This window comes from Prinia subflava, chromosome 1 (assembly GCF_021018805.1).
Source record: "Prinia subflava isolate CZ2003 ecotype Zambia chromosome 1, Cam_Psub_1.2, whole genome shotgun sequence".
Classification (NCBI taxonomy): domain Eukaryota; kingdom Metazoa; phylum Chordata; class Aves; order Passeriformes; family Cisticolidae; genus Prinia; species Prinia subflava.
The window spans coordinates 41,903,405-41,928,828 of NC_086247.1; the positions used below are offsets into that span (position 1 = coordinate 41,903,405).

At 40.3% G+C, this 25,424-nt stretch overlaps 1 long non-coding RNA gene across 3 annotated transcripts in view; it reads right to left on the minus strand.

Moving 5' to 3' along the window:
- The window catches only part of LOC134549043 (uncharacterized), a 60,629-nt gene extending 46,553 nt beyond the window's left edge, over window positions 1-14,076 (minus strand). Inside the window, exons 1-2 of one of the 3 annotated variants that reach the window (XR_010079986.1) lie at window positions 13,941-14,076; window positions 10,121-10,205 (exon numbers count right to left, since the gene is read on the minus strand). This is a non-coding gene — a long non-coding RNA (uncharacterized LOC134549043). Of the gene's footprint in view, window positions 1-10,120; window positions 11,661-13,940 lie in introns of those variants that run through there. The other 2 variants (XR_010079985.1, XR_010079984.1) reach the window with 2 other exon arrangements.
- Between the last annotated feature and the right edge of the window lie 11,348 nt (window positions 14,077-25,424).

Consider the following 25,424-nt stretch of genomic DNA (forward strand, 5'->3'; position numbering starts at 1 on the left):
TTCATTGTCAGCTGATGCTTATGTCAATTTTTTGTCCTTAGATCACCTGGGGAGTAGTTCCCTTTTCCTTCTGAACTTTTATAACTGAAATAACACTCAGAATACAAATACTACAAAACTAAATCTTGTGGATTAAAAAAAAAATCTATTTTGATTCTGTTTCTATATGAGTATCTTGATGTCAGTTTGGTGCTTTTAGCTTTACCAACATCTACCAGCACAGGAGAGCATTAGAGAAAATGTTCATTTTCCAGAATAATGAAAGTGTTGGCTTTGGTCTCATGTGAAATATTGACAAACTCGGTTCTGATTATTCCCATTCAAAAATCAATGAAATTATATTTTAACTGCTATTTTATTGAGTGTCTGAGCTGTTGCCCTTGTGTGTGAACTTCTCTCTTAGCTTCCAGTTTGCCTCTACCTCTCTTTGTGTGGAAGACTTGTGTGGTCCATGTTAGCTCTGGGGTCTTCCAGGTGTTCTTTCTGATTTATCATGCTTTGCAAGAACAACCTGTTTATTAGTCTCTTTCTCATCATTGCAGAAATGACCTAATTTGGTCAATCAGTGAAAACAAACTAGAAGAGAATTAAATTGAGCAATCACACAGTACTTGGTGTCCTTCAGGTCATGTATGTCTCGTTCTTGGTAACTGCTGCCAATTTCCTAGAGGGAAACTAAATACATGCAGTATGACAAAGTAGGCACCCTTTTTCACAGATCTCAGTCTGATACCTAATAGGAATATAACTTCCTTCCATTGTGCAGCTTCTTATGATGACAAACCTGTTGCCTCTTATTGCTTCGACAATCCTTTGTCAAACTCTCCTGTCCTCTCTCCCCACCGAAGCCATATGGTTGGAAGGGTATCTCTGATCAGAGAACCATTTCTTTCCCTTCTCTTTCTGCCTTGCCCATGTGATCCAAGGAAAGTGAAATAATTTACAAACACAACAAAACAGATGGTCTTCTTTGGAAGCCCTTTTTTTTCAATGTTTGTAACTCTAGTCAAATGACCAGCCACGAAAAGAAGTAGTATGTAAAAGGATTAAAGCAATTGGAAATAGAATGCTCCAGAGGAGCTAAGAAAAAGAAGAATCAGTGCAAATGTCCAGGTTTTATAGACCTCTTCCAGCCCTGCAAAACCATCTACAAATGTGTGAATGGAACTGGTTGGATGAAGGATATTAGTGTGCAAAATAAAAAGTATTCTATTTTTTCTTATAACAAGTCTGCAGTCTCCATTGTTGTAAATGTTCTGCAGTTCTGCCCTAAGCCTTTCTGTGCCATTCATTGTCAGGCTCATTCAATAAGCCTAAGGTCATGAGGCTTCACAGATCAGGCTTAAAATGAGGCTTAAAATGAGGAAAGTCCAAAACTAGCATCCTGCTTGTCTGTTCTAACAGAGAAAGTGAAAGTTAAATGGGCATGGAGACTGAATTTCCTTGCATCCTAGAAGTTTGCTACAGGCAGGCCAGATGTAGCTGTATTGCTGCTAAACATGCTCTTTCTGTTATGTGGTTGAAGAAGGTCTGTCACTACAGCAGTTTTCAGAAATAGTAACCTACTTTGAGAGTGAATATATTTTTTATAAAGTTTCAGGAAAATTGGAAGGAATTTTGTGCTGTGTTTTGATTTGGCACATCACCATTACACTGTAAGGAAGCTGTAGCAGATGGACACTGAAGTCCATCTTTTGCAGACAAAAGTTATGAGACTGACTAGAAATTATTACACAGATTGGCTGAAGGTCTAATGAAGGATTTAGAAGAGGAGCCAAACAGACATGTAATATTCACTGAATGGCATCTACAGCTACTTGCTGTAATGATTTTCCTACCATTACCAGTCAGAGTTCAGAAGAGGAAAAACATTTATGACCAGCATCCAGAATAATGGAAAGTTCATACTTGTCTGCTTCTATTTTCCTGAGTCAATATCATCCTGGTACTTCTGCTTTCTCAATTAAGATGATTGCCGTGAGATGGGAGCATTTCATGTATTGGTGATATAAATCAGGAGGGTGGCAAGCAACAGAGGCGTGAAGAGATGAAATGGTTGCTAGTTTAGAGTTAGCTTTGAGATGTGATTCTAATTCAGCTTACACCATCAGCACAGTGAGAGTGTTGTTTAAATCAACACGGAGTGCTGGCATTTACTTTCTAAAACTAAAAATTGTGGCTCAGAATTAATTCATAAAATCCTCAACCTATTGACTTCTGACCTTGTCCTGAGGTGCATTTACAAGAGCTTCAAAATGTTGTAAAATTAAAGAAGAGCCATATGAGCTCCAAAAGTCTGGGCGTTTTTGCTATTTTTCCACTTTGTTTGTTTTTCTTAACCCGTTAATTCTAAAAATAGGCTAATGTTTATCTTTATATTACAATTTGTTTATGAGAAGATGATGTCTGACTGATATTTGAGCCACAAGAAATAAGAAAATCTCATGCAGTAGAAATTTGAAATGAAAAACCCACAGGTCACACTCTTTTTTCGTAAGTTGACTCCCTAGAAACATCCATATTCTCCTTTTTCTCTTAGTATAATTTTTACTTTTCCCACCCAGGCAGATTACTTTTCATCATGGCCCAGTATGACATTATTCTTCCAGGAAAATGTAGGTTTGAAAAATGAGACATTGTCATTACAGATTTATCAAGAACAATGTTCCAGGGAGCATCTGCAAATTTGGTGCAGAGAAAAATGGTCATTTCCTCTCATAAACATAGAAGAGATGGCAATATCCTGAATCTGTTCTGTGAAAATTCACTCCTTTTCACTGATGTCTTCTAGGTAGTAAAATTAGACCTCAGTCTGCCAATGTCAGGATGTATCATTGCATCTGTCAATGGCATTAGAAGGCAATGTGAATATCCAGAACAGTCAGCAGAATACCATGTGCAACTCAATAGCAGTGGCACAGCAGAGAACAAGGAACTGTCTGCAGACCCAAAAACACTGTTAGTGAAATCCCATTTATTGCCTCCAGTAGTCTTGTCTTCTCTCCTCTCTGCTTTACATGCAGCAGTTACTCCGACAAATGCAGTAAAACAATATTGGTATATTGGTCTCAAAATCAGTCTGAGAGGAGAATCAGACCTTAGTCTCCCGAAGTAGGTCAAGGACTCTGTTTGTCAATACAGGAAAATGTTGGAGCTGGCAGGCCATAAGCAGCAAACGGGCACAACCAGCCAGTGACACCAGCCAGCGGCACACTGCCACTCCCCAAAAGAAAGGTACTTTCAGAGTCTGGGCCCCAGAGAAGGAAATTAGTGGCCATATCTCTGGGTACTCAAAATAAATCTTCTTCATTAGATAGCACTTTATATGCGTTTGATTTTTCACTGGAGTTAAGTTTCCATTACCTTATTTTCCTTGCAGACTGAGGAAGAAAATACAAATTGAGTATTTTGGCACTTTAAACGAAAAAGTAGTGAATATGCAGCCTGAAGGAGCTCAGGGGGTTGATTTCTGTTCCCTCCAGTAGGTATAAGAAAAACAAAATAATGGAAGCTTGACTCAAGCAAGTGAATAAATGAATTTACAAGGGATAAGCTAATTTCTGTCTTGGACTGCCTGCAATTATGAATGTTTATTAACTAGTCTGTCTGGCTTTTGGAGGGGAAGAGTGCAGGAATCCCTGGAGCAATGCAGCTCAAACAGAATTATCAGTCAAAATTTTTAAAAAAATAAGTCCAAGCAGAATGCCAAACAGTACAAAACTTCAAGTGCTACTGGTGGGCTTAACACTGCTTGAAGTGATCAAGCCTTGCGTGCACAGTGGGCCTATTGACTGCTCAGGAACCAGGAGCATGAGCAAGGGGATGTCAGGAATGACTGGGTGCTCTGTCCTGCTGAGATAAAAAACAGGTGGTCAAAGCCCAATCCAGCGGCAGACAAAAGCATGTGAGTACACTTACCGACTTCAAAGGCACAGCCCACATGTTTAATGTTAAGGATGTGCTAAAGTCTTTTGCTAAACTGGAGCTCATGAGATTTCAGAGATCTTCACTCCCCATGACTTTGAGGTTAGCTGAAGTAGCCTGTTAAGTCTGTATTTCCCCAAAGGATTGCATCAAGATTTTTTTCCTGTTGTTTTGGTAAAAAAATAAGGACATCTTAGAAAATGTCTTCCTTTAGAAAGTTATCCAATCAGTCTCAGGAGGGAACTTTCCCACTACCTGTCTTTTTAAAAAATTAGAAAAAAACCCACCAAACACTAAAATATTTATTTCTGTGTTGCCAATATTTTACAGATAGGTTCATTAATGTCCATATCTCATATACTGATGCTTAGAGAATGCTGGAATCAGCAATGAAACAAACAGCTACAGCAGACAGAGCTTTTTAATCTCTTCACTTCAAGATATTTTTAAGGAGCTCATAATTTGCATAGGCTCCGTACACACAGCACTGTGCAAGTCTATTTGAGTGCACAACTACTTTTGCACATGCAAGCCACATGGGTGCACAAACCAGAACATAGATGCCCAAGTGGTCAGTTGTACATAAATATCCCAATTACAGACCAGCCTTGGCAGGAATACCTACAGCTGTAAACAGTTACACTTAGCTTATTCATATTTGAATGCAAATCTTGGTAATCTCTTTTTTAAGATATAGGAAGGTAGGATGAACAGGAAAATCCTGGAGCTGTGAATCTGTCTCCTGCAAACTTAAAAAATGTTGTCCCATCCTGAGTTGATTGAGCTTCTTACTGAACTAGATACAACTCTTTTTTTACCCCTCCTATTCCTTGTCCGTAAGAAATTCATTCTAATTTTCCAGTCTGAGTGTATTCATGTTCAGTTTTAGAACAGTTACTTTTGAACAGTCCTTTACCTTAATCAGCTCTTCTGACTTCCTCAGGCTTCCTGCGTTCATGTGTATGTATGCTGAGAAAAAAAATCATTTCTCTCCTCTCTCAATCTTTTACTCTTTACAAACTAATTGGATTTATATTTCTTCATCTGTGCAGGCACAGCCCTTAGACAGGTGTGGTGCTCAGACTGCATCACCCGAGGAACAATTCAAGCTGGCAGAGTGATTTAGTGACACTCCTGTGAGTCAACAGTTCTGCCCAGCTTTCCCTGTGCCAAAAAGTTGGTAGTCATCTGTCTTATGGTCTTTCCAACAGTCACTGGCTCCTGGCTGTTTAAAGTACTACATTATAACTAGTGGAAAAACATAGCCCTGTAAGACAAAGATTTCATCTAAAAAGAGAATCCTTCTTTTAGAAATTGGATTATAATTTATTTTAACAATGCAATTTCTGCTCTGCAGTAAGAACAGAGCACTTCACAGTGTTTCCCTGGGCTGTCGTCAGATAGAAGTCTCCTGCTGCTGCCAGCACTTTACACTATGCACACTGTTCTACGTATGCCTTTCATGTCTGGCTACTGAGTATGTTTCCTGGCTCATCTCTAGAAGACCTGCATTTTCATTTAAACTTTCATGCCTACCCTAAATCAAACAGTATGATTGCTTGGCCCCCTGCACTCAGGGTCATGTGTTGCACACCATAGTCACTACTCACCAAACAAAAACTAACATCCTGTGGTCTTTTATTATGAAGCGATTAATGCTGGAGCATGAGTCATTTTGCTGTTCCTAGCACATTTGTTTCAGCTGCCTGAAGTGTCTCATGAGGGATGGAAAGGTACTGTAGCATATTTTGGGATTTTGTCTTCTGTTCCAGGGTCCCAGATGCTTTATATTCACAGTAGGATATACTGCATATGTGTCTGTCAGGCCTCAAAATGCTCATGAGCCTTACTCTTCATGATCAATGTAGTTTCAACTACTACACTGGATAGGTGTTTTTATGTATTTAGCATCAGCTTATTCACACATTGCTTTCTACTAGATTTGGTGATCACCTGTTCGTGTCCCACCCAAAGGCAATTAGATCTCTGTATTCCAAAATCTCAGTCATTTCATCCTTTCCAGTACTAAGATACCTCTTTCCCTGTGTATCAGAGCTCTGGTGACAATTGCTGTAGTCTGCTTCCTATACTTCTTACAGACCATCTTCTAAAACCCCACAAGGTGTATCCATCTTACGTTGCTCTTCAGTTTGAAGAGGTGCCTAAATTCTTCTTATGCTCACATGGACAAACACCTTTGTTCCTCCAATGCCACAGATAAGCATTTGGAAGCCTAGGCCTTCAGGAACACTGGCCAGCCTTCAATACCAGTGCCAGGTACACTGGCCAGCCTTCAATATTCCATCTAGTGCCAGGTGCACTTAAAAATTAATCAATGTACAAACCCTGAATAAGGGCATCATCACCATGCTTTGTTCATGTGAGAGCCAGTCAGACACATCTGCTTTTCACTTACACCTGCCCAGTCCACCTTATCCCCAGTCTGGGTGGGCACAGAAGAAAATCCAAACACTTTACATTATCAGAAACAATCTTGTTGACTCTTTTTTTTTTTTCTCCTGAAGATGTTTTATATACATGATATATATTTTATGTCCTCTAAATTTCTAAAAATATATATATATATACCTGTAATAATTTACTGCAAACATTTAAGGGAAAGGGAAGCAGACTGTTGACACTACAGTATCCCTTGAATGGTTTTTGCTTTGGGCATAAATTTGTGGTGCATGGTCCAAAGGAACAGAACAATCACAGTTGCTTAGAAGTGTGTCTATGTAGACATAGTCACCATCGTTACAGGGCTGCTTTGCTTGATAGCACTTAAAGCCTGATATATCACTTGCATTTTTCTTTACTCCTTCAAATGCCTGTTTGTTGGTATCTCACCATACGCCCACTATGTGCTAACTGTCTCAAGAGTTCACAGGCTTCTGATAAGCATGTACAGAATCTAGAAAGATAAGTTAGGCATCCCTATAAATCACTGAACTTCTTCCCACCCTTTAGTTCCTAAACACTCTACATTTTTCAGAGTGCAGCTGGAGTCTCTCAAAAGTCAACAGATGTCTAGGATCAGAAGCACGGGTTTTCTGACTGGTTCTGTGCCTGTTTCAACAGGTGTATTGTATGTACCTCTCCACTGCAGGACTGACAGTTCTCTCTACCCACTGTTCCCTGAAGCTAAAGAAATTCTCTGTATCCTCACTGTCTACATGTCCAATGTGCTTCTATCTTCAGCTCACCATGAAGCAGCCTCCACTTTCTCCAATATACGTTTTGTTTGGCTTTGCATGTTGGGTGGAAGCCAGGGTGACTGATCTTCCTTTTTCACATTGAGGATGTTTTGGTGTTGAACTGGAGCACAGTCCAACAAAGTCTAAAAAGATTTGTAGTTTCTTGTCTTTCTACATGGGAAGCCCCACATGTCACTCTTGTGTGACAGCTAATTGGAACTTCAATTTTCCTAATTATGATTATTGTTTAAGATCAAGCCAAGAGCATTCACACATACATACTTGCTCCTAGAACAGGGTCCCTACTCTAGCTCAGGGGTACTAATCTCTCCAATGACTTGTTTCATTAGTTTCTTGGTGGCCTGTGCCTACCTATGGCTATTTGCACACATAGACTCAGGCTATTTGCGTCATAAATTGCCTGAAACTGGCCACATTTTTGCAGTCTAACTTACTGTAACCACTGGGATAATATTGGCCCTGGCTATATAATATTATTGAAATTAGAAAGATTTCTATCCATCAAAGGAAATAGAGGAGAACCTAGAGAGTTTTACAACGAGCACCAGTGAAATTATAAGCCAGATAGTGCACATTATCAGGGGATCCCAGGCTATGGTCTGAGTGCCATGTTAGTCTAACAGCAAGGCTGAGAGATTCATTTTCCCAAAAAAACAGGCTGGCTGCATATAGACTACTTACTCAGAGAGATCCTTGCTTTGTGCCATTGCCTAACTCACATGCAGAGGTTATATGGAAAATATTTGTTGATATTGTGCAAACAGCTCAACTTCTTGAACAATCATCAGCCACTGCTCCAAGCTTGACCATGTATGTGTGCATGACCAGCACAGATGTAGCCTAGACCACCTACAGAAATCTGTTCACTTTGTCATCCATGTAGCCTTGTTGCCAGCAGAATTAACATTTGGCTTTTTAGGCATTCATATTCCTTCATTTTTGTTCAGGTTGCATCTAGTTTCCTCTCTACTTTATCGTTTGAGGACACAGTGTTTTACAGCCATCATCTTAATGGTTTGAATCCTGGATATCCTTTATGGCATCTGGGACTAGCTTTATTCCACTCTTTCATTTCTAACTCCTCTCCTTGACTCTTTACAGAGACTATAAACTCTTCTGTGATGTAAAGGACAGTTTTATTTGGAAACTGATCAGTCCCAATATCTCTCCCTCTTATACTTTTTTACTGTAAGTCAATAACGTTTTGTTTGATTTCAAGACCTAGTGTCTACTTTATTACCAGCCTTAGGGTACCCCAGTAGGCAATAATACGAAAACCACCACGTTCTTTAAGTGGTCGTTTTTGAACAGGGCTGGTTTCAAAGATGCTGCATTTGCAATCCAACAGCTGGGCAAAGGCTGATTTCCTCATGCTCCTCTCAAGCTCTTCCTCCTTACATCTTGTAGTCCTTAGACTGGGTATTAGGGAGAAATTATTTACAGCAGGAGTGGACAAATGCTGGAACAGGCTTCCTAGGGAGGTGGTTGATGGTCTGAGTCTATCAGTGTTTAAGAGGCATTTGGACAATGTTCTTAATAGCATCCTTCAATTTTGATCAGCCCTGAAATGCTCAGGCAGCTGGATCAGATGATCATTGCAGGTCCCTTCCAACTGAAGTAGCCTAGTCTAGTCTAGTCTAGCCTAGTCTAGTCTAGTCTGTTCCCTTTCTTTGGGTTCAGCATAGGTTGCTGCAGGAAGGAAGCCACCACTTCAGATATTCTCTCACCCACTTTCCTCTGGTAAGCCATCTGGTAAAAGCAAGCTGAAAAAGCCCCACCTAATCTTTCACCCCAGGTTCCAAGCTGCCTCAGATAACCTGCAAAGAGGAAAGGGATCCTCAGACATAGTTCAAATCACAATCTAGAAACAGTTCCTTAGGTACCAGCCTTTAAACAGTATCACAAAGTGTCCATTGCTGAAGAAAGACATCTGCATCCTCTGGATTATGTAAAACAAACATCTGGCAGCCATGGCTTCCTCTTAGCTTTGCTGTTGTATGTAGTAAATGGAAGTCTCAGCTCCCACAACTGTCATTTGGCTTCAGCAAGCACTATGATTCCCCTTCTGTGAGAAATGAAGAATAATCTGGCTAAATCCCAGCTTCAGAGCTAGCAAACACCAAAGGTCCAGTCCCTCCTGCTGTTGCTAAAAGCCGACTTCCCACTTCCAGGGATTAACAAACTATGCAGACATTCTTAGGAACTGAAAAATCAGCAGAGTTCTGCTTTGCAAGCTCCATCAGAAATGAGTAAAGCTACTCCCCATTTCACTGCCATAAGCGGCAATTTTCAAAGCCTTGGATCAACAGTGATATTGATATCAAGCAAACTTTTGATTCTCATCTTTTGAATCTTGATGCATCTCAAGTGAAGTGAAGTCTTCAGGAAAGTCTGGCCTAAGCAAATAAATACTCAAACATCCTACAATAACAAACTAAATCCAGAGAGCTAGCACCCAATAAAAGCAATGAAAAAGGCATCAATGTCTGCAAGAGCTTTCTGGGGTCCCAACACTCTGAGGGAAGAAAACGGCCTTGGTTTGCTCTGTGTTCCCATAAATCATTCCCATACCAGAAGGCCCTGCTGGGGCTGTAACAATGCACACTGTAGACACTGCCCTGCCATTGTCTCTTTTGCCTTTGCCTAGGGAAAATACACTGATTCTGCTGACAGTAAAGGCTCTGTGGCTGCAGAGCTGAAAACTAGATTTTTCTCCAACACAAACAAAACTAAGTTAAAAGGGAGAGAAAACACACAGGGGAACAGTGTTTGTATCTCAGTAGAGCTATATCCTTTCTCACCTCAGCTGTGCTGAGAGATGAAAACATACGTAACACAGGCAATGATTACAGAGCCCTTTTTAAAAGGGAGGGCTGCAGAGAACCTCTGAAAGTTTCTTTCCTGCTTTATGTGTAAAACCCCAAAATGAAACATATATCTTTACTTTCCAAAGAGATTAATCTTATCTGTCTCATTACCTCAGGTTCCTTCAAGCCTCAAGAGGAAAAAGCTTTTTGGTTTCATAATTAGCAGCATTCAGGCAGAAAGTGGTCATGGAGCAACCTGTAAATTGCATAAAATCATTTGTACCATTTTGAGACCTCTCAGTAATTGAATTATAGCTTCAAGAACCCATCTTCTACTAAAACAGTTGTCTCTGCTGATCCCTAAATTTTCCACCTTAGAGCAGACTTTTGGTATCTTTCCTGTAAATCCAGGTACTCCCTGTATTATTCTATAGGGGCTACCAAACTACTACAACCACAGTAAGAGTCACAAGATTTGGTTTTTCTACCTCCCCCAAAGTACACATCCACCTCCCTCCACAAGACTTCAAGAAGGTTTTTATCAATATATTTATTATTTGGTTGCATTTCTGTGCCTACACAGCTGATGGTAGCAGAATGAACAGAACTGTGGTCAGATCTGCTACTAGCAAAAAGCAGAATGAGTGAGATGCAGAAGCTGAGGTAGTTTGTAGGGTGATTAGTGGAGGTAGAACGAGGTTTTCTTATTATACAAGTTTGCCTTTGACATTTCTTAGTGCACAGTCTGTCTCTTAAGATCAAAATTTGGTGATCTACTGCAACAATGACAATAAAGACCCTGTTAACCACTGTTGAATCAATGGCCTTTGCACTGTACGTACAGTACAAAATACATGCATAAGTCTGGCAGCTGCTAAACTCATTGATATATAACACCAGTCCCAAAATAGTGATATTTCACTTCTGGAGCTTTATAAATTGTTAAAGAAATAAAATCTGCCTTTGGGAAATAATGTTTCTCTATGTATCATCGAATCCATTCCCTTCCTCCTCCTCTCCCTCTGAGATTAAAACAAATAGTGCTGAAGCTATAAATCATCCCTACTGGCACTGGAAAGCCCTCAGAGATGTTCTTTTTGTGCCATTTCAGTAGACAGAAAGTCTAATGTACAGAGAGGTGATGTTGCTTTTTTTTTTTTTTTTTTTTTTTTTGTTGTTGTAAGTAGAGAGTCAGAAAAACATGTCCCTCCTTGATCTCTTCAATGTACATCAATATTTCTTCAGTCATATTAAAGTCGTTGCACACACTCCAAGTGGTTCCAGTGAAAATCACTGGGAAATGGAGCATGCTTGGGAATTTTTACTATCATTTTCTTCTGTAGAGAGGTGCATCTTGAAACACCATTTAAACACTGTAAGCAATGCCAGTAATAGGACTGAGTCAGTCACTCTGTCCTGAAATAAATATGGTTTTGAAAACTCATTTACAGAAATTCAACCTCCATTGCTTGTTTTTTACTGAGCTCAGTCTCCCAGTCTATAACTGGATAAGTAATGATCCAAGAACTGGATTTGTATGATGAAAATTCAAGTTGAGAATTTCAGTGGTTTACTTAAAATTACTTTTCTCCTATTATTCCTGAGAGTAAACTACTTTCTTAGATATTGGTCCTGTTTTTTTGCAAATGTTGATCAAGCATTTCTGAAATATCCACCCACTTCCATTTTTCAGTAATACAAACTGTCTTTTTTTCACCCGCCCATCATTTCTTTAGTCTCATTTCCTTTGTTTTCATTTGAAGAAATAGGGAAAACTGGAAGACTTTTTAGGGCTTCTGAGCTTGGTAAACATGAGCTTTACATTAGAATTTCCATCAGTTACAACAAATTCATAACCAAAACCATAACCAAAAAGATGGCCTTTTCCCCTCTCTCTGTTTTTCTCCCTCATTTCCAGAGGGAAAAAAAAACAACCTCTCAAAAAACCTAGGACAAAACTAACATTTTCTAGTAAGATATCAGAAAGTTAATTTACTCCTGGAAGCAAGTAAGTAAAATAACCATGCAGGCTGCACCTTTTTCACTTTTAGCTGTGCACAGTACAATCAAAGCAGAATTCCCAGTCATGCTGTGTTCCTTTCCACTGCAATTGCTCTCCTCAGCAGATAGTCACCTTTAGAGGAAATGCTAAAGAATGAATGGTGTAGATCCACCTCAGCACATCACTGCAGCATCTGAAACACCCCTAAGCACCCTCAGGCACACATACAAGTATATAAAGTTAGCTGATAGGAGTCTGAGTCCTTGAATCCTACTTGCTTAACTGAGCATGTGGAGAGCCCATCAGGAACTGTGGCATTAGTGTGTGTGTGTAGTTCAGAGCATGGAAGTATTTATGCAGCACTGGAACTAAAAAGAGGGAAAAATACCCTGCTTTATCACAGCAAATTGTATCACTTTGATCTTAGGCATATTTAGGCATTTGCAAGCTTTTTCTACTAATCTCTGGTTTAATAGGCATGAGCTGGATTCCTTTTCCTACGTCAGCTGAGGTAAGCACAGTCTCTGCAGAGCAGGTCTGAGAGTCTGTGAGACCCCAGGAAGGGGTGGGGGAGCTCTGCAGTCACAGACATGTTTTATTCTCAGACTGAGCATTTTTCACAAGCGCTCTGTCCCTATACAGGCACATCCCAAGCCTGTCCTTGTCTCTGACCAGCTCCCTTCCCACCCTCTGACACAGGTACCTGGAAATAATTTTTGCTGAGAAGTTTAAGCCTTGGTTTACTCTGTGCTCGTCCCCATACTGAATCAGCATCTGCTACCATCACATAATACAGGTACAGACCTCATCCCAGCAAGGCCGATCGTATCACATCATCTGGCCTGGCATTTGTCTGTCACGCTGGGGCAGGGAATGTGATACCAAGCTGACAAAAAGCAGCACACGGCCCTGCCTGGAGAGCCCCTTTGTTCATCTAAGCCTCCCCTGCTGCTTTTGTAACTCCAAATGGATTTCGGATTCCCTATCTCCTGGCCTTTTCAAGCCAAATGGTTTGGTGAGATCACAAGGCAGCAGGTGCTGCTCCACTCAACATTTGCACCTTCCAATCCAAACACACCTCTCCCCATCGACCCTTAAAATCAATCAAAGGGACTTATCAGTTTGTTTTAAGCTTTGATGTTTGTCTGGGGTTTGTTTATCTAGCAGTTTATTCCTGGGAGTATGTTCTTGACATCTTGGAGTAGGTGGTAATTAGCAACAAGGAAGAAGGGCTGAGATAAGAAGTGGAATTTGAAAGTGGTGATACTTGGTGAGGCAGCTGTGCCACATCCCCTCCTGCTTTCACCTCGACCACTGAGGCGAGCCAGAGACAGCAAAGGGGCAAACAGCAGCCACCCTGCCCTTTCAACAAACACTGCCTGGCTGTGTTGTGCTGCCAGCAGTGTTCCTCTGGGGAGAAGGAGCACAAGGGAGCCTCTTTGTCCCCCTTGCCACGTTGCTGTCTCTTCTGCTTCACATGCACTCCTGAGGCTGCCTCTGAAGATTTTTCTTTTGTCTGAACAAACTTTCTACCTGTTGGCTTTGCTGCAAGAGCAATTTGCTTAAAAGAAGGCACGAGGATCAGGTCTTGCTGTCATGTGAAAACCTATGCTTCTGCCATCTTTTACTAAGCAGCATATAGACCAAAAACGACTCAATAGTTTCTTTTATAGGAAGAATAAATGCTTCTGTATCTCTGCATTTATGGTATTATCTGTACCCACATGCAGGTGTTTATGTGGGAGTGGAAACAAGCACACACACCGTACAGCCTGCCTGGCACGTTCTCTCCAACATGGGCTAACTCCGTGCAGCCACCAGCTCACTGCTCCCACCCTCCATGGGATGGGGAGGAAAATCAAGATAAAAAAGGTAAAACTCGTGAGTTAACAGCAGCTTAATAACTGGAATATTATAATAATAATGACAAGTAGAGAGAGAAAGAGTAAAACCTCAGAGAAAGAAGTGATGCACAGTATAATTACTCACGCCCATTTTGTCCCTCAATGAGCAGCTCCCAGGCAATACCCTCCAGTTAATACAGTGGTCATTACATTCTGTATGTAGCATGGACTATGCCTTTGGCCAGTTCAGGTCAGCTGTCCTGGCTGTGCTCCCTCCTGGTTTTTTGTACACCTGCTCAAAGGCAGAGCATGAGACCTGAAAAGTCCTCGATTCAGAGTAAGCACTGCTTAGCAACAACCAAAACATCAGTGTGTTATCAACATTATTCCCATTCTAAATCCAAGCATAGCACTGTACCACCTACTAAGAAGAAAATTAACTATCCCAGCCCAAACCAGGACACATACACATACATAGAGGCAAAGAGCTGTGAGAGGCCAGAGGAAACTTTTTTGCTCTGAACAGCCTTGGACTTAGCAGGTTTACAATATGAAGCCAGGCCTCAGATTTTCAGATAGCCTCTATGTTTAAAACCTTCCCAACAGAATTCCATACAGTAATGTAAGCCTTGAGCACATAACACGGAAGCAATAGCACAGTAGTCTAGTCCCACACTGCATAGCCTGCAAAAGGACAGGGTATCCCATATTGTACACATTGCATTCTCAGGAGAGGAAGGGACTCTTGTAGTCATGATGCCTCTCAAGTATCCTAACAGGCACAAAAAGATATTATTCTCTGTCCTGCCTTGTGCAGCAAAGCCAGAGTTCAGATAGTAGTGTAAAGCAGGAGGTTTTTAGAGGCTAGCTGAAATAAAAGGCTCCTGGTCTGAGCTGGGCCACAAAGTTGCTTTCATAGATCAGTGAGTGAACCCTAATGGATAAAGAGAATCCCACTATGTTTTGGGACAACCCAAATCATGATTTATCTTATAAGCAGGATTTCATTTAGAACAACCAAATCATGATTAACTCCCACTTGCACTCCTCTGTGTCCAGGGTGGGGACCAGTACTTTGAATCCACATTTTTATTACATTTATTACATTTCTCAAGGCTCCAAAACACTGATGTTCCTAAAAAGATGAGAAAGGTTTTTTTGATTCAAGTTTGGTTTTATATTTTTTCTTGGGTTGGTTGGTTAGTTTTGGAGGTTTTGTTTGTTGATTTTTTTTCCAAGGAAAAATTATGCACTGAAATTAACCTAAATAACTATACAAGTGAAAATCCTCTGCCTTTCTCAAGAACAGGCTCTGGGCAAACTATTTCACCCAGCTGTACTCTGAAGGATCCCTGTGGGAGGGAAGCTCACTTGGCAAGGCACTCCCTGTTCAAGTAGTAGATGACTTCACTCTCATTATGCACATAATCTTTTCCTACATAGTGTACATCAAACCAAAATTATACTGCATGTGTTAAGCTTGTAAGTGCACCATTTTATAATGATCACATTGCTTGTGTCCCAGGGACGTTATAAAGGGGGTAATTCTGCCACTGCTTATGATTCTTTGTGTTGCCAATAACCAGCTGGGCTGTAGCTTCATACACTAAGAAGAGAGTACTTAATAAAAAACAGCCTCAGCTTTGAGGTTGCCCTTAAGTTAAATGTCTTTTATGACAATTCTTGCTCCATAACAGTATCTCCATTTACAAGCGACAAGTCACCATTCCTAAATACCATGTATAATCACAGTTTGTATTGAAATGGTGCCTCCAAAGCTCTGCAAATACCTGTCACTAGATATTGTGTTAGAACCATTTGTTTCTAATGGAGCTGTCTTTTCCTGTTGGCACTGATTTATCTTACAAACATCAGAATATTAACAGATGTCATCCTTTCACATGTGTAGGAAGACAGTATGACAACGTGGAGTTCATGATCCTGAGACTATTAAGTTCTTTTCTTTACTATATTAGACATAAAACACTGTAAAAAATAAACAACAACAATAAAAAATCAAAACCCCTCAGCAACATCACATATTTGCATTCTGTATATCCTTTATAGCTTATGAACATAAAGTTTCAGATCTGTTTTGTTCTACATGAAACTCAGCAACGTAGTCCACTTTCTGTTCCAATGTTTAATGTCAACAGAAGTTTAGGATCTAGTTCTGGTCCCCACTGAAGTCATGGGAACCTTATACTTGATGTTAATGGAAATTGGATCAGTCCAGTAACTGGAGACTCTGAAAAGAATCCCAGATGCTGCATAACAAATGAACTATCCACTGAGGTAGTCCCTCTGCTCTGGGAAGCTGCCACTGGGAATTGCTGCTACCTTTCTGTGGAAAGGCTGGAAAAAAAAACGGATGTTAGATGTCAGATGTCAATGTTGCAGTTTTAGTGACACAGAAAATTCTAAAAACTCTAAACAAATAAGACCCAGCCAAATGAAAGAGGTGTTTGGGCTTTAACTGGGGAATAGAGACATTTGAAAACAGCAAATCATACTGCTAATTTGTCCTTTGATAAAGCAGGTTAGCATGGTTTGAATCTGTTTCCCTGAGCAATTGTGGGACAGAATTCTTCAACTCTTCACACGTCAAATTTAAATCAAATCAAAACAAAACAGGTTAATAATTTTATTTTCTTTTTTTTCATGACTCAGATCCCATATTATTTGCCTAGCAGCTTCCATGTTTGATCAGTTGTGAAAGTTGCAAATGTACTTTGCATGTTCTTTGACTTCTTCCAAAACCTTTGCAAAGGGGACAGCCATTCTACTGTAGTGTGGGGCATTTACCTCCTGTTAACATTAAAAAGGTGCATCCACCTCGGATCTAGTCATGGCATTGATATGCAGAGGCAGAACCACGGTCAAAAAAGAGGATGTGGTGATTCAACCTTTCTTGCAAAATGACTCAAAGAGGAAATTGCACGCTCTGAAATGACATACCTCACTGTAACCTGTTGTGACCATGCCTGCCTGCCATACCATACTCTATGTTTCTCTTGGAAATTAGACAGACGTGCCAAGAACAATTCAGGTATAAACCAGTACAAAGACAGAGAACTTCCTATTTGTCTACCATACTTTAAACAGCTGACAGTTCCCAAAATCTTGCTGTCACTATGATCCAATTTGGTGTCACTGTCACACCCAAGGGAAATCTATGTAAGAGGGGTGTATGGAGAAGAACACAAAATGCGCAGAAAAGTTAGCAGAAAACAAAAGGGACTGTGGAAAGGAAAAAAAGTGTGCCTAGTGTGAATTATTTGCTTCTCTTCGTTCATAATTTTCACCAAATAGAATAGTAATGAACCCTTCACTAGGAAGAAAAACAAACAAAAAAAAGTGCTGGCAGTGACAGGAGGTTTTCACATCAGAGTATGGTCTCCTGACACGTCCTAATCCTACAAAACAATAAAATTATTTTGTAATTAAGGCAGGCCTATTCCTAGTCATTTGCTACAGACTTTCCACTACAACTTGCATAAATGTCTTTCCTTTCTTGGTTCTTAAAAGAAATCTTCTACCTTGCTCATTGTGACAATTAGTAGAAATCAATATTAAGTTAGCAGAGAACAAATGTCCTGAAAGGACTAAGTTAGTCTTGTACTAATGCACTACTGCAGTTCAGGAAAAGTAGCTGGTTTATGAGTAGGACTCTTTGGTTATCTAATGCTCTGCACAGCATACAGAATATGGACTTCAGCCATGCTTTCTGAGAATAGGGTAGCAATGTATTTATCTTTACATGTTTGGGAAGACATCATAGAATACTGATATTTTGTTACATTGAAAAAAGCATGAGATTTCCCGACTCAAGTATCTTAAAAAAAGTAGCAGCAAAAACCACACTTGAAAGTTTACTATTGACCTTCTGCTCACTGCAAAAGAAAATTCATTATAACCAGATTCTTTGTGTGGACAGTGAGTTTTGCCTCATTGACTTGGGTGAATCTGTCTGGTTTTATCAAGGCTTTCAATACATACTCAGCAAGGCTTAATACTGATTCCGGGACAGGTAAAAGAACAATAAAAGAGTTAATTAAGATAAATTCTCATGAATCTCCAAAAACCTTCTTCACAGAATCATTGCAGGATTACACTCCTGATCATTAGTCCGACCTTTGACCCATCACTTGTCAGCTAGACCACAGCACTAAGTGCCATGTCCAGTCATTTCTTCAACAGCTCCAGGGATGGTGACTTCATCACCTCCCTGGACAGCCCATTCCAATGCTTAACAACCCTTTCCATGAAGAAATTCTTCCTGGCGTCCAATCTGAACCTCCCGTGGAACTTGAGGCCCATTTCCTCTTGTTCTATCACTTGTTGCCTGAGAGAAGAGACTGACCACCACTTGTCTACAGCCTCCTCTCAGGTGGTTGTGGGGAGTGATGATGTCTCCCTGGAGCCTTCTTCTGTCCAGGTTAAACACCCCTAGCCCTCTTAGCTGCTCTTCATACAACTTAACTCTCTAGACCCTCACCAGCTTCTCTGGACACACCTGAGGTTTGGCCTCATCTGTGCTGAGTACAGTGGGACAATCCCTGCCACAGTCCTGCTGGCCACACTAATTTTTGATACTATTTTTGATACTTCTCATAATCCACCTCAAGCTTTTTCTTACAGCAGTGATGATTTATTGTGAAAGGTTTGAGAAATCTATTCAATCTCTTTCTACATCAGATCCCTGGCTGTGAAATATGGCTTTGTTCCTCCATTTTGCACATGGATTATCTGTTTAAACTCCAGTTTCTCTCAAAGCCATATCTTTTCTGTTCTTGATAGCATGTTAGGATTCACATTGGGTGACAGATGTACATATTTCTGTAACAGCAACAATGATGAGTCCTCAGATATTCTTAAAGAGACTGAAACTTTCAGCTAGAGCAAAAGCTCTTATCTTTTGTTCTAGGGAAAAAAAAAAAAAAAAGGGTCCCTGGAATTGCCTTACTAACTCCAAGTGAATCTTCTCACTCAGTTAAGTTTAGGATGAACTGGATGTTTACATAAGCAAAGGCATCTCACTAGAATTTTTCTTGGGAATAAGGACTTTGTGAAATCTTAGTATCTCTGAAAAGTCATTAGGAGGCTGAAGTAACATGCTTTCTTAGCAAAGTCCTAGTATAAACTGTGGCAGAGGGAACTGATACGAGGGTTCTTGTAAATGTCTCATGAAAGGCTTATACCAAAGGCCTCTCAGAAATGTGCCCTTTCAAGGAGGACAATAACCATGAAAATACAGAAGATCTTATGATTTTATGTTTTCCTCATAGTTTTGCAGCATTCTGGTGTTTTATAGCACTAACAAACTATGACATTTGGCTTTCTCATGAGACTTTCCTAACTAGTGGGGAATACCACAAAAGTACCAGATGACATGATAATCTGGCAACATATATCGCTCACTTAGGCATTAAAAAGGCCAATAAAAATCATAAAACAACTAACATACTGAGTTACTCAATTATATAAGTGGTTCAACCAAATTTCAATTTTTCTCCTCTTTCCTTTCTGTCTGTCTCCTGTTTTGATGTCACAGCACAGAGCCCTAGTAAGAGCTCAACAAGAAGGGCCAGTGTTGCTCACACAGGCAGAAAACTTAATTTGGGGATCGTTTTTAGCCAACTAGCTATGACGATGGCCAGTACCCACTAACAGTGTTAGACCGATGAGCAGATAATCTGCTTGCCACAAAGAAAAGGTTAACCAATCTACACTGCTCCTCTCTCTCTATTACTCTTCAGTTTGGCACTAGAATCTCTAGCCACAGACACAGAAATTGTTCTGTAATGACAGGCATCACCAAATATAAACAGCTGGTAACCCTAAAATTAGACCCGCTGGCTGTCTCTTGGTTTGGGGATATGTTTTATTATACCTTCCAACTGGCAAGCAAATTTTAAAGTTAACTTAACCCGTTACAAGACCGTTTTTTCTAATGGTTGAGAATGCTATTTTATCTACACTCTCTTCATTCTTATGAAGAGTTTAGCCAGCACAAAAAAATAATTTAGCTAAAGCTAATTGAAAATTTTCCATACAAATTGCATTCTGACAGATAACTAGAGTTCTTGAATTAGCAAGATCTTTTACATCTGAAGTTTCTCCTGTCTTCAGAAAACCTCACCTTCCAGGTGACCAGACAGAAGAACTATTCAGCAATAAAATGAACCTGAAATAATTTTCAATTTTCAGCAGCAAGTTCTTCTAGCTAAGGACTCAGGCAACATACTACTTGTAGCAAGAAGGAAGAGATGATGGTCCAACTACTCAGATTCTTGTTAGTGAAGAAACCTGGTTTACAGCAAAAAGCTCAGGCATAAAACACTTTAATCCCACATATTGTAATGTTTCACTTAAAATTAACCCTCTGTTTCTCAGTCTAAGATTTTCAGCCGTTTAGATTGTCATCAAATGTTGATATATCCTCTGGGGAATAATCAATAAAAGGAAACACAATTACCTGTAGTTCTCCCACCTACCTAGAAACCAGCTGCTAGCTTCAAAGTTAGACATGCATGTCTTTACACTGGTCACTCATCTTTAATAAATATATATTTAGGGCCAGATTTTTTGAACCTGTTTGGTGTCTTTTTTGATCTCTGAGCTTGAAATTAGTTGAAATAGTTCAATAACAAATTTATGTGGGGTTTTGTTTTTAATTTTATGCAAACACTCCTTTAATAGGACAATATTCATTCTGTCTTCTCATATTATCACCATTACTGGAGCCATATAACAAGCTTAGTAGTACTGCCAGATTCTATTAACAAGTTTCATTTCTTTTTCTTGCATATACTGGATGTAAAGCTGAATCTCTCCCACAAGAAGCCAGCAAAATGAAATTTTCTATATTTAGTTTAAAAGTTAACAATGACTGAGGGTCAAGATATTTGCTCTGACATTCACAAATGGGTGGGACTGCCGACACTCCAATAAAACTGCTAATTGGGGAAAAATGTAGGTGGGAATCACACTTGCACTTTGGTCACAGGGAAATCTGGCAGGCACAGGGAACCTTGCACCAAGTGCAGAATGAAACAGCACCTCATAAGTCATGCACTGAAATCACATCTAACTGGGAGCAGCTCACATCTGGCAGCGATGCAAGGGAGATGGTGGGACACCTTTTCTTCCTCTCTCTTCTAAGCCTACCAGAAATCCCATAACTCAGTTCTGATTCCCAGGACTGTTAGTAACTGTTAGTAAGAAGTGTTAGTAATACCAGTACGCAGGCAGGGAGAGTGTGTCTTTAGATTTCAGTTCAACAGCTTTTCCAGAGGTGGTGGTTGGCCAAGCCCGTTCTGCAGAACTGTGGGAACATCACGCGGGACCTTGCATGGCTCCCAACACATGACGGCCTCCAGCACCTCCTCCTCATGGGCATTCATCTGCCTTTTTCCTCAGTTTTTCAGAGGACCAGGCTTCTATTCCTTGGCACCACAAAAGGTGGAAAATGGCCTGTTTCAGGATTCTGTCAGTCTGTTAACACACCTTAATAACATCAAGAGTATAATTTAATAGTGATCGTACGCAATATCATTAAAAGACGTCAGAGTTCCTTTTGTTCACTTCATTTTCCACAACCTCTTTATCTATTTGAGTCTGTAGCTTAGAAACTCATCAGTATTTCTTAGAAAATTTCATGCTCCAAAGGCCACCATCTCCATAAATGTTAAAATATCTCATTCTGGCAGCACAATGAGAATACTGAAATAGTTTAAAAACACATTACTGATTTGGTTTTTACACATTACTAATTTGATTTTTATGTCTAAGTAATCAGCTTGAAAGTTCATCAGTCTTTGAACATTTCTTGGTCATTTTGTCACCTTCTCTTTCTCCCTTAAGCTTTCTAAAAATAAAGGCAAATATACTATTTAGTGCACCACTACAGAAGCAAATGAGGACAGAATTCTGCTTCATTATATAACAGAATTTGTGGTAGTTTGGTGAGTCCTAGTGTGTCTCCAGGCATACAAAACACTGATACTTAGTAAAATGGAAGTAATTTACGTGTCTGACAGGTACACAGACTACTTTTCTAATGTCATAAGAAATAGTCCAGTCACACAATACAGAAGCAGAGCCTGTTGGAAATCTTTCAATTCAGTGTTTGGGTATTTGTTTGGTTTGGGGTTCTCTTCTTTAAAAAACACAAATTCCTCGAAACCAAAACTATTTGTGTGAGTTTTCATTAAATTTGTTTTAGGAAAAGTTTCTCAGGGTGATGATCATTTTTTGGTCAAAATATAAGGGTGGGGCTGGCAGAGAAGGGGGAGATACAAACAAATAACTGGGAACAACTGTGGAAACTCTGTCCCAGGCTGCCCTTTTGGTTAGGTCACCCACAAGAGTGTGGGAAAACTTGAGTTCATATTTCTGTTCTATCTGCTTCAGAATAAGGTCTTGGACTTACGTTTCTTAACTCTCAGGTAAGTGTTCAGTCCATTAGATGAACTGTGCCACAGGAGCACTGTCTGGACTGCTAATAGTTAATTTGTTCTTTATACAAAATCAGTTTTCATTGGAATAGAGGATTGAAGCTGAGACTTCTATATCACTGTCTTTTCTAGTAGCTTCTCACTATCCTGGAGAAAGATTCTGTAGCAAACAAAAATTTCAAGGACTGGATTTCATGTTCGTGGATGTCTCAGGTTCATATTACAGAATGCCAAAAGGGATGTGTTGCAAATATTTTTAAAGGAATAATAGAACCACCAATTGTGTAGTTTTACTTCAGGAATGTAAGACCTAATGGATAGATGCAAGATAATTCAAGGAAGAGTTTAACTTGGTTGTAGAAGACTTTAGAACACAACTCTTTGCTGTTTGCTCCCTGGTTGCATTCAGTATCAATTTTGGTTTACCTTTACAGTATATATAAAATATTGCTGAAATACGATATGTAAGAGGAGTTCAGTCCAACTTTCTCCTTGGTAACTACTCAGGCAGTAGAACCAACTTAGAAGAGTGCCTGCTTCTCACTCAAACCATGCCTCACTTCCACACAAAGGCACACTGCTTGGGCATATGTTCCTCCTCTTACTCTATTTCTGCCCCCTTTGGTTCTACAAACTACAGAAGTAAGTGTTCCTTGCCTATCCCTTTGTAAGGATCTTAGAACTATGGATGGGCAGGCCTATCAAAGGGCTCAGAGTAAAGTTTAGAACCAGCCAGAGGCCAAAACAAATAATAGTTTTGCTCATCTCAAAGGTACAGAGAAAAAACTTTGATAGCTGTACACTCTAATTGTGATGTAATTCTCTTGCTACAAAAAATAATCTATTAACATAAAGAAATTCACTTAACACAGCAAGTACAATGCATGAAAGAAACAACTGAGTTAACTATCATTTTCATGTCTTTGTCCAGAACAGTGATGTCTGACACCACACATGTTAAAAAAAATTAAAGCTGGTTCTGATGAGGATGAAATTGACTCATGCATCTGTTTACAGAGTCATGGGCAACATTTTGCTAGAGATACTTTACTTTGAAACAGGTCACACAATTAGCTTATTAAGGCAAGGAAACCTCTTTATCTTATTCTAACAATCTCAATAATAGTGACTGATTCCTTTTTTTTTTTTTTTTTTCTGTGTTGCTGTGACATCACCATTATTGAAGGATTTGTCCTGGATTTTTGGTTTGTCCTGTTTTTAAATTGAACATGTTACATGAAAAAGAGACATCGTAAAGAATTTCAAAATACAGTAATATTTGAATGCAAATTATAGACATTAAAAGGCATTTGTAATGTATGTAAAAAATTCATGAATAGTCAAGTATATATATTGCAGCATTCTAGAAATTAATCATTATTGGAGGAAGAAGAAATGCTAGAAAAGTTCATTCTCACTCAACACAACAGCCTTTTAGAAGGGAAGGGAAGGGAAGGGAAGGGAAGGGAAGGGAAGGGAAGGGAAGGGAAGGGAAGGGAAGGGAAGGGAAGGGAAGGGAAGGGAAGGGAAGGGAAGGGAAGGGAAGGGAAGGGAAGGGAAGGGAAGGGAAGGGAAGGGAAGGGAAGGGAAGGGAAGGGAAGGGAAGGGAAGGGAAGGGAAGGGAAGGGAAGGGAAGGGAAGGGAAGGGAAGGGAAGGGAAGGGAAGGGAAGGGAAGGGAAGGGAAGGGAAGGGAAGGGAAGGGAAGGGAAGGGAAGGGAAGGGAAGGGAAGGGAAGGGAAGGGAAGGGAAGGGAAGGGAAGGGAAGGGAAGGGAAGGGAAGGGAAGGGAAGGGAAGGGAAGGGAAGGGAAGGGAAGGGAAGGGAAGGGAAGGGAAGGGAAGGGAAGGGAAGGGAAGGGAAGGGAAGGGAAGGGAAGGGAAGGGAAAAGACTTCTGAAATGTGTCTTCTACCAAGTGCAATAACGATGGGTGTCTAGAAATAGACGTGACAGCTAGTACAGTGTAGCAACATGAAGGCAAAGGCCCCCAAGCAACAAGTGCAATTGATTAGAAAATGAGAACAACATTGCAAGTACCCTGCACGGGAGATGAAAAGGCAGAGGAGTTCAGTGCACGTTCACAGACTTTGTACAAGAATATACATGTAACTCACAAACAGGTTGTACCACACCACAAGGAGCAGCAAGTGCTGACTGCAAAGTATATCATCCTGTCAGATACCTGAAGACAACAGGACCCCAGTAAGGGACAGGCCACATCTTGCATATGTCCCCCAATTTTGTGCCAGTTTTATTGGCTTTTGTTCACTAGGTCCTTCCAGAGCAGCCATCAGGGATGGGGGTAGGGTGGTAGTCTTAGTGAAAATCGGTCTAATGTCAGACCTAGGCTGTATTTTGCTCACCCTTCCTTATCTAGCCTAGGCTGTATTTTGCTCACCCTTCCTTATCTAGATTCTCTGAGCAATATAAGCATAAATCTTGTTTCTGTTAAACCAGGCTGAACTACTCTGCTCATCCAATTGTAGGACTTGGGCTGCAGCGTAAGCTGATGGTGCCAAACTCGTTTCAGTCTGGAAAGATTTAGTGAACAAGTTTATCTCCTATTTTGTCCCATTTTTATACAACAACACTTTATTAGGAATTTTAGAGTACAAAGGCTTTAAGGGAAGGCTGTCCTCCTACATTAGTCATGGCAACACTTCTCAACAGCATGAGCACCTGCCAAGCCCATTACACAGCCTGTGAGTGCAAAGCAGAGATGACACAGCTTGCTCAGAATGCCAAAGGGATGGGCAGCTCTAGGAACAGCAGCAGGGGTGACCTGGCAGTGCTTCCACAGGCATTTCCCTTCTCACTATTGCTCCAGTCAGGTCAAGTATGCTAATGGACATCAGGGACATCAGCATGACTGGTCTCAGATGCATACACTGCTTTGCCTCCCCCTTGCCTCACTGACACGACAGAAGCTGCAGCTGACTTCTTCAGGACCTAGTTGTGGTTCAAGTCAGTTATGTCCTCACATGCTCAGAAACTATTATTCACTCCCTGCACAATGGAGCTTCAGCCTTTATCTGGTAGAGGGGTTGATCTTACTTAACATAATTGTATGCAAAATCAGAGCTGACTACCCTTTCCTTTCCTTTCCTTTCCTTTCCTTTCCTTTCCTTTCCTTTCCTTTCCTTTCCTTTCCTTTCCTTTCCTTTCCTTTCCT